The 13,779-nt window shown below is 44.3% G+C and overlaps 1 protein-coding gene across 13 annotated transcripts in view; it reads right to left on the reverse strand.

Moving 5' to 3' along the window:
- Positions 1-13,779, reverse strand: part of FOXN3 (forkhead box N3) — a 460,304-nt gene that overhangs the window by 251,036 nt on the left and 195,489 nt on the right. The gene's annotated exons all lie outside the window — the stretch shown is intronic.

Genomic DNA, 13,779 nt, shown 5'->3' on the forward strand with positions numbered 1-13,779 from the left:
TACATACAGAAAGCAAAGTTCTTTGATGGTTACCAGGGATGGGAGGGAGAGGGAGACAGTATCACTCTCTACATAGTAGACACCTGTTACTTTTGGTGTCGGGAAAGGCAATCCCAGATATGGGAGAAGTCAGCACAACTTGACCCAGGTAAATAAAGACACCAAGAAGTACAAGAGCAAAAGGGACAATCTGGTAAGTGCTATAATATATACAGTTTTACAACAGGAAAAACCACCAAAAATATGTAGTTAAGTAGGTAGATATAGACGCATACATGTGTATAGGAAACCATATGCAAGTAAACGCGTCTGCATGTATAGTTGTATCTATAGGCATATGTATATACATGTTTGTGTGTGCTGTATATATAACAAACCACATGGGGGGTACAACTACAGAGGCTTCCTAGACATATCCAAACAACTCACGGGGTTGTTTCACTGAGTTAAAAGGCTTGGGACCACAGCCTTGGGGGACTATTTAGTCTATTGGCATAACACAGTTCACAAAGGTAATGTTCTACATCCTAGTTGGGTGAGTAGCATCTGGGGTCTTAAAACCTTGCAAGCGGCCATCTAACATACAACTACTGGTCTCTACACATCTGACGCAAAAGAGAATGTAGGAAACCAAAGACTCAAAGAAGAAACTGGCCCACAGGAATGATAGCCCACATAAACCAACGCTTCTTCTAGCCTGAAACCAGAAGAACTAGATGGTGCTCAGCTACCACAACCAACCACTCTGAGCAGGGACACAATAGAAGGTTCCGGATAGAATGGGAGAAACCTGTAGAACAAAACTCAAATCCCTAAAGAAGGCCATCCTTACTGGACCAACAGAGACTAGAGGAACCCCGAAAACGATCGTTCTAAGATTCCTTTGAACTTAGAATTATAGCTATTTCTGTAGGTCACCTTTCAGCCAAATAATAGATTGGCTTATAAACTAAACAATACCACCCATGAGTAATGTGCTCCCTTAAACAATTAACTATATGAGACCAAACAGTCAACATTTACCCAAAAGCAAAGATGAGAAGGCAAGAAGGGGAAGGGAAGGTAGATCAATGGAAACAATGAGTATGCTGACACATCATAAAAACTAACCAATGGCCTGGAACGACTTGTATAAAAATTGTTAAAGGAGAACCTAATTTGCTGTGTAAACTTTCACCTAAAATACAGTATTAATAAAACAAAAAGAGAGCCCTGTGGAGCAGCTGCACTCTGCACACACGGGGTCATTACGTGTCAGAATGGACTCCACGAAGACCACAGCAGATGCTGACGGGGCAGTGGTGGTTCAGCGGTAGAATTCTCGTCTTCCATGCAGGAGACTTGGGTTCGATTCTTGGCCTGCGTGCCTCCTGTGCAGCCACCACCCACTGTCAGTGGAGGCTCAAGTGTTGCTATGATGTTGAAGAGTTTCAGTGGCACTTCCAGACTAAGATGGACTAGGAAAAAAGGTCTGGCGATCTGCTTCTAAAACTTAGCCAATGAAAACCCTATGGATCACAGTGCTCAGAGCAGCAACTGATCTTGGAACTCATCAAGAGGACAGCACAGGACCAGGCAGAGTTTCAGTCCACTGTGCAGGAGGCTACCATCAGCCAGTAGCCGACACGAGGGCATGTAACAACAATTACTCTCTATGCCACGTGAGCAACTTGGGAAAATTCCTACAGTCTGAAAACTTCAGGCTAGTGTGAAGCAAATGGGACCCAGGGATAAACCTTCACAGGGCTAGTCAGAATGTGTATTCATCGAGAGAAGCAGTAAAAAAGTTAAAAATGATGAGGGTGGAGCATTGGAACAAAACACCCATAAGGGGTCATGACACTAAAATCTATAAACAAAAAACCCAAACACACAAAGTGGCACCAAAGCAAATACTACAGTGGCCTTAAAAAACGCTCATCTTGTTTCAAGTGCATCAAGAGGCCACTGGGAAGTCAGTGGAATTTTCTATCAAACCTAAAACCTTCCATCATCTTGCCAAAGCTTAAGGGCATTAAGATGACCAAGGGCTCCGACAAAGGGATTATGGATTAACCTGAACAACCCATCGCTATTTGTGGCAGAACCAAAACCCACGACTTTCAAATATAAGGTTAGTGTGCCAACTTCAGATACCATTTGCTGCTGAAAATTATCCTGCATTTTTTAAAGTGATTAAGCTTTCGGCTGCTAGCCACAAGGTGTGCGGTTCAAATCCACCAGCCGCTCCTTGGAAACCCTATGGGGCAGTTCTACTCTGCCCTACAGGGTTGCTATGAGTTGGCATGGGCTCGATGGCAATGAGTTTTTTGGCTTTTGAAAGTGATTTCAGACAAGCCCTGGTGTCGCCAGGATTAAAGCACTCGGCTGCTAACCAAAAGGTTGGTGGTTCGAACCCATCAGCTGCTCAGTGGGAGAAAGCTGTAGCAGTCTGCTTCTGTAAAGATTATAGCCTTGGAAAGCCTGTGGGGCAGTTCTACTTTGTCCTATAGAGTCACTATGAGTAGAAATCAACTCAACAGCAACAGGTTTTTTTTTGGGGGCGGGGGGGTTGGGGGGTAAAGTGATTTCAAAGGGAAATCCCAGAGCTTCCTCAGCCAAACAGAGGAGGTTCTGAAAACAATGTCTTGCTGCTTAGGTATCCAAGAAGTACAAAAATGAGGCACCTCGGGGACCCACCTGGGTGCCCCAAAGCTCTACCCAAGGGAATGATCGCATTTTCCAAGAACAATTAATGGGGAGAGAAGAATCCTGAACAAACACAGCAATGGGACCCTCAAACCAAGAAGGAACCAACCTTCTCAGAAGCCTTGTACAGACCCTTATCAAGGCCAACAGCATCTTCCTGGGGAGTCTAATCAGGACTTGAAAAGCAGTGTATCCTTGAAATAGAAGAGCCAGAATATGATGTGAGAAATAGGACGTGGATAAACAAGAGGGAGAGACCACAGAAGGTAGGCTCCTACTGCAGAAGATCTGCTAGCTAGAAAGAGATTCTGTGGGTAGGGCTCACTGGACCACAAATACCTTACAGGCCTTGACCATGACACATTCAATTTTGTATCCTCTTAGTGCTTAAATCAGTAGGTACAGACCAGAGTTATTGTTAGCTGCCTTCCAGTCAACCCCTGGCTCATGCCAACCCTACATAAGATAGAATGAAACGCTGCCGCATCCTGTGCCATCCTCATTAGCAGTTGCAGATCAGACCATTGTGATCCACAGGGTTCTTGCTGGCTGATTTTTTGGAAGTAGATTGCCAGGCCTTTCTTCCTAGTCTGTCTTAGTCTGGAAGCTCTGCTGAAACCTGTTCAGCCTCATAGCAACACGCAAGGCGCCACTGACAGACGGGTAGTAGTTGCATGTGAGGTGCACTGGCCAGGGATCAAATCCAGGTTTCAAACGCCTGTCTCCCATATGGGAGGCAAGAATTCTACCACTGAAACACCACTGCCCCACCAACCACAGTAGATATTTTTAAGTTTGTTAAATGGAATGAATGAATGAATGTACAAACAATAAACACTCAGCCAGAGAAGCAGAAGAGGATATGCCCCCCTCCCCACCACACCCCATTCCCAGACAAGTCATCTGGAAGAATCAGAAACGAGCAATACCTGGAAGGAGCAAATGGGCAGGATCAGTGGGGAAGTGTGGCCAAGAACAGTACAGCTGATTCCTTTGGATCACAGAGGACCCTGGTGTGGAAAGCTTTCTATTCCTTGGCCTGAGATAGCACAGTTTCTAGCACAGACAACAGAAAAGGCCCAACAGGCAGGTGGCCCTGGAGAGAAGGAGGCCATCGGGAGCAGGGCAGTTTCTAATGCTGAGCAAGGCGGCCCCAGCCTCTGGAATGAACAAAGGAATCTCACAGGCCTCACTGTGTTTTTATGTCTCCCACCCACCTGACACTACTCTGATTTTTAGGAATTTATCCATCAGTGCCAAATTGCACTATCTTTTAAAGAGCACTATTTATCAAAAACAAAACTCTTCCTCCTGAACCCAAAAAATGAAACCCACTGCTGCTGAGTTGATTCCAACTCACAGCAACCATATAGGACAGAGCAGAACTGCCCCATAGGGTTTCCAAGGCTTTAATCTTTATGGAAGCAGACTACCATGTTTTTCTCCCGCAGAGTGATTGCTGGGTTCGAATCCCTGACCTTTCAGTTAGCAGCCGAGCGCTTTAACCACTGTGCCACTAGGGCTCCTTCTTCCTCCTAAAATGACCATCAATTAAACAGGTATGTTGACTGGCATCATAGGAAAGGGAAAGATTCTTGACTCTGTGTTTACATCACCAAGAAGGTGGAACCAGAGACAAGTACGCGACGCCAAGGCACTGATGGCTCGGTAAAAGTGGCAGACCAGGGATTAACCCTCAGTCCCTCCAATTCTAAAGGGCATCTGCTTACCCTGGTGTTCGATGACACCTTCTTAGTATAAAGATTATTGTAGATGATCTCTCTGTACTTCTTCTATATATGCTATGAACGTGGATTATGTTGTTATTAGGTGCCATCACGTCGGCTCTGACTCAGAGAGACCCCATGTGTAAGAGAACAAAATGCTGCCCAGTCCTGTGTCATCCTTACAGTAGCAGGTATGTTTAAGCCCATTGTTGCAGCTGCTGTATCAATCCACCTCGTTGAGGGTCTTCCTCTTTTTCGCTGACCCTCTGCTTGACCAAACTTACTGTCCTTCTCTAAGGGTTAGAGGGGATTAAAATAAACAGGATAAACCCAGGATTTATTTTGGGGGTGCAATATTGTTGTTGTTCTGTGTGTGACCTCTGGCAAGTTACTTAACCATTCTAAATTTAGCCCCTCACCTATTTTAAGAAGGGAAATAGACAACCTGTGATGTGCAGATGACCCAATGTTGCTTACTTAAAGTGAAGAGGACTTGAGGCACTTACTGATGAAGATCAAAGACCACAGCCAGCAGTATGGATTACACCTAAACATAAAGAAAACAAAAATCCTTCACAAGTGGACCAATAAGCAACATCATGATAAATGGAAAAAAGACTGAAGTTGTCAAGGATTTCAATTTGCTTGGATCCATAATCAATGCCCATGGGAACAACAGTCAAGAAATCAAATGACACATTACATTGGGCAAATCTGCTGCAAAAGACCTCTTTAAAGAGTTAGAAAGCAAAGATGTCACCTTTAGGACTAAGGTACCCCTGGCCCAAGCCATGACACTTTCAATCACCTAACATACATGTGAAAACTAGAAAATCAATAACAAAGACCCGACAAGAATTGATGCCTTTGAATTACGGCGTTGGTGAAGCATACTGAATATACCACGGGCTGCCAGAAGAACAAATCTGTCTTGGAAGAAGTACAGCCAGAATGTTCCTTAGAAGTTAGGATGGCAAGACTTCATCTTACATACTTTAGACATGTTATCATCAGGAAGAACCAATCCCTGGAGAAGGACATCATGCTTGGTAAAGCAGACAGTCAGCAAAAAAGTGGACGATCCTCAGCGAGATGGACTGATACAGTGGCTGCAACAATGGGCTCACACACGGCAATGATTCTGGGGATGCTGTAGGAACGGGAAGTGTTACATTCTATTGTATATAGGGTTGCTTTAAGTCGGAACCGACTCAAGAGTGCCTAACAGTAACAACCTCATAGTGTTGTACTGAGAAAAATCTGGAATATTTGCATATGAAAACCACAAAAGGCATATATATGTCCACTGTTGTCAGAGGCCCTAGTGAAAATCTATTTCAAACCCAAACAAACTAAATCAACAATTACCTCCCTAGAAAAACTGCAATCTGCAGAGTCACGTGACATGTTGCCAATAATGAGGTTGGGTCTCAGAGCCCTTGACACCCCAGGTTAAGAAGCCCTGAGCAACCACAAACTCCCACTTCTGCATATGAGAAAAGTGGGGCCCAAGAGACAGCCAGGTTCTGCCAATCAAAACCAGAACCAGGTACTCTGGCTGTCAGTTCAATCCTCTCTCAACCAAGACAAGTTGCCTATACTTATAAGCTAAAATTGTATCTAAAGCACTAAGCTTCTGATAATAAACATATTTTTGTACAGTGTTTCCTTTATAAACCCTCTTGAGACAAAACACTTTCCTTTAAGTGGCGAGAGAAGAAAAAGCACAGAAACAGAAACGCACATACCTGAATCTTCTGAATCCAGTCTATAAAAAAATAACTCTACTTGACTTCCTATTTACCAGTACTCAGAGAGGTTATTACAGGCTATCTTACAGTTCTGACCAACACGTGTAGTTAAACCAAAAAAACCAAACCCGCTGCCGACAAGTCAATTCTGACTCATAGTGACCCTATAGGACAGAGTAGAACTGCCCCCATAGGGTTTCCAAGGTTGTAACCTTTACAGAAGCAGACTGCCACGTGTCCCACAGGGTGGCTGGTGGGTTCCAACCACCAACCATTTAGCAGCCAAGCATTAATACCTACGCGACCAGGGCTTCTCACTTAGGATGTATAAAACTTAATCCCAGACTTTAATACTCTATCTTGATTGATTCAGACAAAGATCACCAACAGATGAAACCACATGATGAAAGGCTGACAGGGAAACTTTACCAAGGAGGTGCAGGCTGATCCCATATGAATACAGAGCTCAATCTCAGCACCCCAAGGAGCTTTGGGGCCTCTGGGTGTGGTGCATTGGAGTCCCGGGGCGGTGCGAACAGTTAAGGTGCTTGGCTGCTAACTGAAAGGTTGAAGGTTTGAGACCACCCTGAGGCACGTCAGAAGAAAGGCCTAGTGATCTACTTCTATGACGGTTAAGAGTGTGTGTCAACTAAGCTGGGCCTTGATTCTCAGTGTTCACATGTGATCACTCCCCTGATGAAATCTGCTATGAGAAGCCAATCACTTGAAAGGAAGTTTCCTTGGAGGTGTGGCCTGCCTCTGAATATAAGCAGACGTTCTGGCTTTTTGCTCACTCTGGATCTTGCAGCTGCCTCCTGTTCATCTGACCTCTGGTTCTTGGGACTTGAGCTATCAGCTTATCCGCCAATCTTGGGATTCATCGATCTTCAGTCTGTGAGCAGAGCCCTGCTCTCCAACCTGCCGACCTTGAGTTCCCAGCCCCTGCAGCTACATGAATCAGAAGAAGCCTTGCAGTCTTGCCTGCCAATCTTGGGATTTGCCGATATTCACAGCCGGTGAGCAAGAGCCCTCCTTTCCGACCTGATGATCTTGGGCTCACCAGTCCCTGTGGCTACGTCAATTGGGACAAGCCTCTATCCTAACCCACGGACTTGGGACGTTCCAACCTCTACGATCCTGTGAGCCATTTCTTTCATATATATATATTTATATGCTTTACTGGTTTTGCTTCTCTAGAGACCCCATCCTAAGACATTTGGTAAAGCGAGTGGGGTGCTACTCTAACAGATACCTAAATATGCAAGCAGTTTTCAACCTGAATGGACAGAGGACTCAGAAAGAAGTAAGGAGAACTGTTAACCCCGGAGACGGTGCAGATGGTGAGATGCAGCAGCAGAAAACTGGCAGCAGGAGAAGTCCAGCAGCAGCAGAACCAGGAGACCACTGCCAGATAGCACTGGAGCTGACCCACAGAGTGAGACAGCTGAGAGCCTGTGCGCAGGAGGCTTCCTGGCAGAGTGCGGTGCCTCCAGGCACTTATTGGTGGAGCTAGGCTTGCCAACCCACAGAGCAAGAGAGCTGAGTGCCTTCCAGCTGAAGTTTACTGGCTGAATGGTGTACCTCCAGGCACTTATCGGTGGATAAGGGACTCTGTAAGTCCATGGATGGTAGTTTTGGCAGAAGCACTGCATGCAGGGAAGGCCAATCCATATCCTGAGTAAGTGTGTATTCCAGTAAGGACAAAACACTGCCCTTTCCATGACAGAAGTGGTATATACAAGATCAGGCCGGAACAGGACCTGAGGCACAAGTAAGTTGCATGAGGAAGTGGCCCAAATGCACATGGCCTCCGTTCCTGTCACATTACGTTCCATCTCTCAGTCAGCACCCATGGCCTCATGGGAAGTTTCTTACTATCAGTTGACTAAAGAAGAGAAAACTCGTCGCTGGTTTACAGATGGTTCTGTGCAATACACAGGCACCACTTGAAAGCAGACAGTGGCAGCACTACAGCCCCTTTCTGGGAACTCATACCACAGCAATAGCAGCACCAGGAGCAGAATGCATCCTTTGGGCCTGAGGTTCCTGCGCTGAGAAGCTCCCAGACCAAGAGAAGACTGATGACAAGGACCTTCCTCTGGAGCCTACGGAGAGAGAAAGCCTTCCCCTGGAGCTGGTGCCCTGAATTCAAACTCTTAGCCTACTGGACTGTGAGGGAATAAACTTCTCTTTGTTAAGGCCAGCCACTTGTGGTATTTCTGTTACAGCACCACTAGACAATTAAAGACAACTTCTGAAAAACAGCCACTGAAAACTCTAAGGAGCACAGTTCTACTCTGATACACATGGGGTCACCATGAATCGGAATTGACTTCACAACAACTTTTTTTTTTCCTACTTTTTTTTTTTTTTTTTTAGGTGATACCAAAAAACTGTGGTTAATATTGTTAAGAGTGACACTCGCATTGCGGTTAGGCAAGAAATTGTTACTTATTTTTACTCATGTACACTGAGGTATGTTAGGATAAAATGACACAAAGTCCAGGATTTGCTTCAAAACACCTAAGCAGCATCAACAACAAAAAAAGAACACAGGAAGTGTGGCAGAACTTCGTAAACTACTGCATCTGGATGTAGGTAATATGGAGTGGGGGTTATACAGACTCATCACACTACTCTCTCTACCTCTGTGTATGTTTGAAATTTTTCATAAGAAGTAAAACTAAAACTATCTTTTAAAGTTCTTTAAAAGATAAAGTAGAAGTGAAACTTGTCTATTTTCCCCTGACTTACTCATTCATGATGCTCTTGATGAAAGCTCAGCGTCAGAAAGAGCCCAAAAAGCATCTAGTTCAGGGGTTCTAAAACCTGGCTGCACCAATGGAACCTACTAGAACAAACGGCTTTCCTCAGCCCACTTGAAAGCTGCTGAATCAGAATCTCCAGGGAGGGGCCTGAGAAATGGTCATTGCTTTTAACTGCCACAGGTGAATCTAATGCAATCTAGAACATTCTTCCTTCAAACCTCCCAGCCAGACATTGTTCAGTAGGGTAGGTATTCCAACTTCTCAGGGACAAGGATCAACGTACTCTCTGTTAGGTCAAGCTTAACCGCGCCCTTCACTTTTTCTTTTTACTTGTGGCAATATATACGTATGCAAAAAAAAGAAAAAAATTGCCATTTTAACCATTTTGAAGCGTGCAGTTCAGTGACATTAATTATTCTCCATGTTGTACAACGATCACCACCATCTACTTCCCAAAGCTGTTCACTGCCCCAAACACTCAGCACCCCTTTAGCAATAACTCCCCATTCTCCCTCCCCGCAGCCCCTGGTAACCACTAATCTACTTTTGCTTCTAGGCAGTTGCCTATTCTAGATATTTCACATAAATGGGACCTTAGAGTATTTGTCCTTTGTGTCTGGCTTATTTCACTCAGCATGATGTTGTCAAGGTTCACCCACATTATAACACGTGTCAGGACTCATTTCTCTTTATGGCTGAACACTACTCCATTGTGTGGATATACCAGATTGGGTTTAGGCATTCATCTGCTAAGCATTCTTCACTTTTAAAAAGAAAACAGTAAGTAAAAATGGAATGGCTAACTCAGTAAATCCAACTTACAAGGCTCCCTCTCACTTCCACCCTCCCTTCCTCTAACTCATTTCTTACCCGCATTTGGGGGCATTTAGTCACTGTGTTGAACATTAATGCAGGAGCCACTACCAAGTAAAATCCCCCAGGAGAAAAAAATTAGTTTACCTGTAGAGCTGAAGGGGCTTTCCCTGGGCAAAGGTATCAGGGAGAATGCCTTGGCCTTTCTCAGCTAGCCAGGGCAGAAACCCCCCTGTGAACGGGCCAGCAGCTCCAGTGCCCTGGGATATCCGGGTGGTCACTGTCTTGTGGAGCAGCCATTGGCTGGCCCCAGAGTGACCCAAGAAAAGAGAAGAGGAAAACTCACACTTCTCATTTGGTTCTCAGAGCATCACAGAAGACACTGGGAACAACTTCCAACCACAAAACTGACTGGCATTTGATCAGAAACATGTCAATGCAAGTTGGTATGGCCAGGAAGTCACAACTCAACATTTCATAAGATCAGCAATCTCAAGGACCTTTACACCATTCCCTTTCAATAGGCGATATCTGCGTTTATTCGGATTAACACACATCACCCCTGGAAAGCATGACTCCCAGAATCTGGTATACCTGTGTGGAGGTGGGAGCGGGGGTAGCTGGAGCTCCCCCATCTTTATGGTGGCCTTCAGCAGATATGATCCAACCTGTGCTTGTGACTCCCAAGGCTGATGGATAATCCTCCCAAGTCTTGTTGCAAACTTTGGAGTTGCTCCTGTTTTACATCTCGGAGGTGCGTTTGCTAAATTACTTTTACGTGCACCAACATCATGTTAAACACGGACATCAAACACAGGCATGTGGAGACTTGTAGATCACTTCATAGCAAACAGAAAGCCCTGTTCATTGCTCTGTCAGTGACATGTGGCTTCGGAGACCTGAACAGCACTTTCTTCTCTACATCTGAATTCTGGAAGTCTTCTCCAAGACTTTCCTTTCTTGACATGAGACCCCACCTATACAGACATTTGTAACACTACAGACTTGGTTCTTTACAGGGGAGCAGGGAATCTTCTCTAAGTTCAACGAATGATGGAATACACTCGACAGAGCCACATCAGGAGGCGAGTCTCCAAATGCCTCGAGTGGAGGCGAGGAAGAGGAAAGTTGTGGACAGCTGTGGACAACAGAGGGCTTCGCTTTCATGGAACTTCCTCTCCCTAATTAAAAGATGCACAATTTGATTGCAACTACTACGTAAAAATAAGGACCTAGGAAAAGAAGAGGCCCACAACACTTACGAATACTCACAGTTGTACATTCAATCCGGGCATCATCTGCACCAGCGATCAAAGGCAAAGCTCCTTAGCATCCACATCTCTCCTCTTCCCAGGCAACATCCCTTCCCAAGCCCTACACCCCAGCCCCAGCACATGCCTGCTCCCCTCGAACAGAAAACTCTGGGTGCTCAGCACTGGCAGACAAACAAGTTTAATGCAAGCAAGGAGAAATACATCTTCGCCACTTTCCTATTTGCATTCTTCCATGGCAAAGATAAGTAGAATTTTCTTGGCTCAAGTGTCTACTTTAAACAGAAACACATTTCTGGAGAGAAAGAAATTAAAGGCCCTAACCCTGCACAGCCGCTGATCCCACACAGTAGTGGTCCTGAGACTGAACCTGAACTTCAAAAAGGGTGAGATGCAAACACCAGCTGCACACAGCAGCATTATTAACATGAAAAACAAAGCTGGAAAATACCGTAACATGAAAAGGTGTGGAGGGAACGTTCTTCCGGAAATATATTTTAGCTGTGGCTACAGAACTTTTCAGAACTCAAAGTCAGATCACAATCTTGTTCCCAGCTTCAACAGTCAATTCTATTTCTATTGTGTCCGTTACATTCCTTAAAGAAACGTAAAGCAAGTTACCTAAACCTTAGCCAACCCTGAAACTTGAGCTAGGGCTTTAAAAGCCAAAGGTGCAATCGCTTATCAAATTTTTTTTTTAAGTCAGTGCCTAGCGGGAACCTTACCCCGTGTCACTTTTTCACATCTAGAGCTTTTCAAAGGTGCCAAACACATAGGTGTGCACCTGGTTTAAAGAAAGTCATCTGGGTGTTTCATGTCTTTGCTTCCTCGCTCAAGGCCTATATAAGTAATCTCAAGTCTTCTTCCAATATCCAGTACTGTCCATTTATTCCAAAATACTGGAGACTTACCTGGAGAATAACATCTCCAAGTTAATATTCAGAAAGAAAATAAATGCCACCTTTCTCTAGCCCTTGGCAGCAATTTTCCTCAAATACATACACAGGCATACCTCATTGTATTGTGCCTCGCTTTTTAGCACTTCACAGATATTATGACTTTTACAAACTGAAGGTTTGTGGTAACCCTGCACTGAGCAAGTCTATCAGTGCCATTTTTCTAATAGCATGTGCTCCCTTCGTGTCTCTGTGTCACATTTTGGGAATTCTCGCAATATTTCAAAACTTTTCCTTATTATTTTATCTGTTATGGTGATCTGTGATCTGTGATCTTTGATGTTACTACTGTAACTGCTTTGGGACACCATGAACCACACCCATGTAAGATGACGAACTTAACAGGTAAAAGCTGCGTGTGTGTTCTAACTACTCCACCACCCAGCCCCATCTCTCTCCCTCTCTTTGGGCCTCCTTATTCCCTGAGACATGACGATATTGAAGTTAGACCAATTAATAGCCCTGCAATGGCCTCTGAGTGCTCAAGTGAAAGGAAGAGTCGCACGTCTCTCACTTTAAATCAAAAGCTAGAAATAATTAAGCTTAGTGGGGAAAGCATGTAAAAAGCCAATAGGCCAAAAGCTAGCCCTCTTGCGCCAAAGTCAACCTGTGAATGCAAGGGAAAAGTTCTTGAAGAAAATTAGAAGTGCTACTCCGTGAGCACATGAATAATAAGAAAGCGAAACAGGAGAAAGTTTTAGTGGTCTGGATAGAAGATCAAACCAGCTACGACATCCCCTTAAGCCAAAACCTAATTCAGAGCAAGGCCCTATCTCTCTTCTTCAAGTCTACGAAGGCTGAAAGAGGTGAAGAAGCCACAGAATAAAATTCTGAAGCCAGCAGAGGTCGGTTCACGAGGTTTAAGGCAAGAAGCCATCGCCATAATATAAAAGTACAAGGTCGAAGCAACAGGTGCTGATGTAGAAGCTGTAGCGAGTTATCCAGAAGATCCAGCTAAGGTAACTGATGATGGTAGCCACACTAGACAACAGATTTTCAATGTGGACGAAACAGCCTTATATTGGAAGGAGATGCCATCTAGGACTTTCATAAAAAAAAAAAAAAAAAAAGGACTTTCACAGCTAGAGAGAAGTCAATGACTGGCTTCAAAGCTTCACAGGACAGGCTGACTCTCTCGTTAGAGGCTAATGCAGCCGGTGACTTTAATCTGAAGCCAATACTCATATACCATTCTGAAAATCCTAGTGCACTTCAGAATTATGCTAAGTCTACTATGTCTGCACTCTGTAAATGGAACAACAAAGCCTGGGTGTCAGCACATATGTTTACAACATACAACATGTTTTACTAATACTTTAAGCCCACTGTTGAGACCTACTGCTCAGAAAAAAAGATTCCTTCAAAATATTACTGTTTATTGACAATGCATCTGGTCACCCAAGAGCTCTGATAGAAATGTACGGGAGATTAATGTTGTTTTTATGCCTGCTAACACAACATCCATTCTAGAGCTCATGCATTAAGGAGTAATTTCAACTTTCAAGTCTTATAATTTAAGAAACACACTTCATAAGGCTATAGCTGCCATAGATAGTGATTCTTCTGATGGATCTGGGCAAAATGAAAATCTTCTGGAAAGGATTTACCATTCTACATGCCATTAAAAACATTCATGATTCATGGGAAGTGGTCAAAACATCAACTTTAACAGGAGTTTGGAAGAAACTGATTGCAACTCTCATGGGCGGCTTTGAGGGGTTTAAGACTTCAGGGGAGGAAGTAACTGCAGATGTGGAAGAAACAGCTAGAGAAGTGATGTGTGCTGTGACCGCACTGCTGCAATC

Source organism: Loxodonta africana, chromosome 10 (assembly GCF_030014295.1).
Source record: "Loxodonta africana isolate mLoxAfr1 chromosome 10, mLoxAfr1.hap2, whole genome shotgun sequence".
NCBI classification, from domain to species: Eukaryota; Metazoa; Chordata; class Mammalia; order Proboscidea; family Elephantidae; genus Loxodonta; species Loxodonta africana.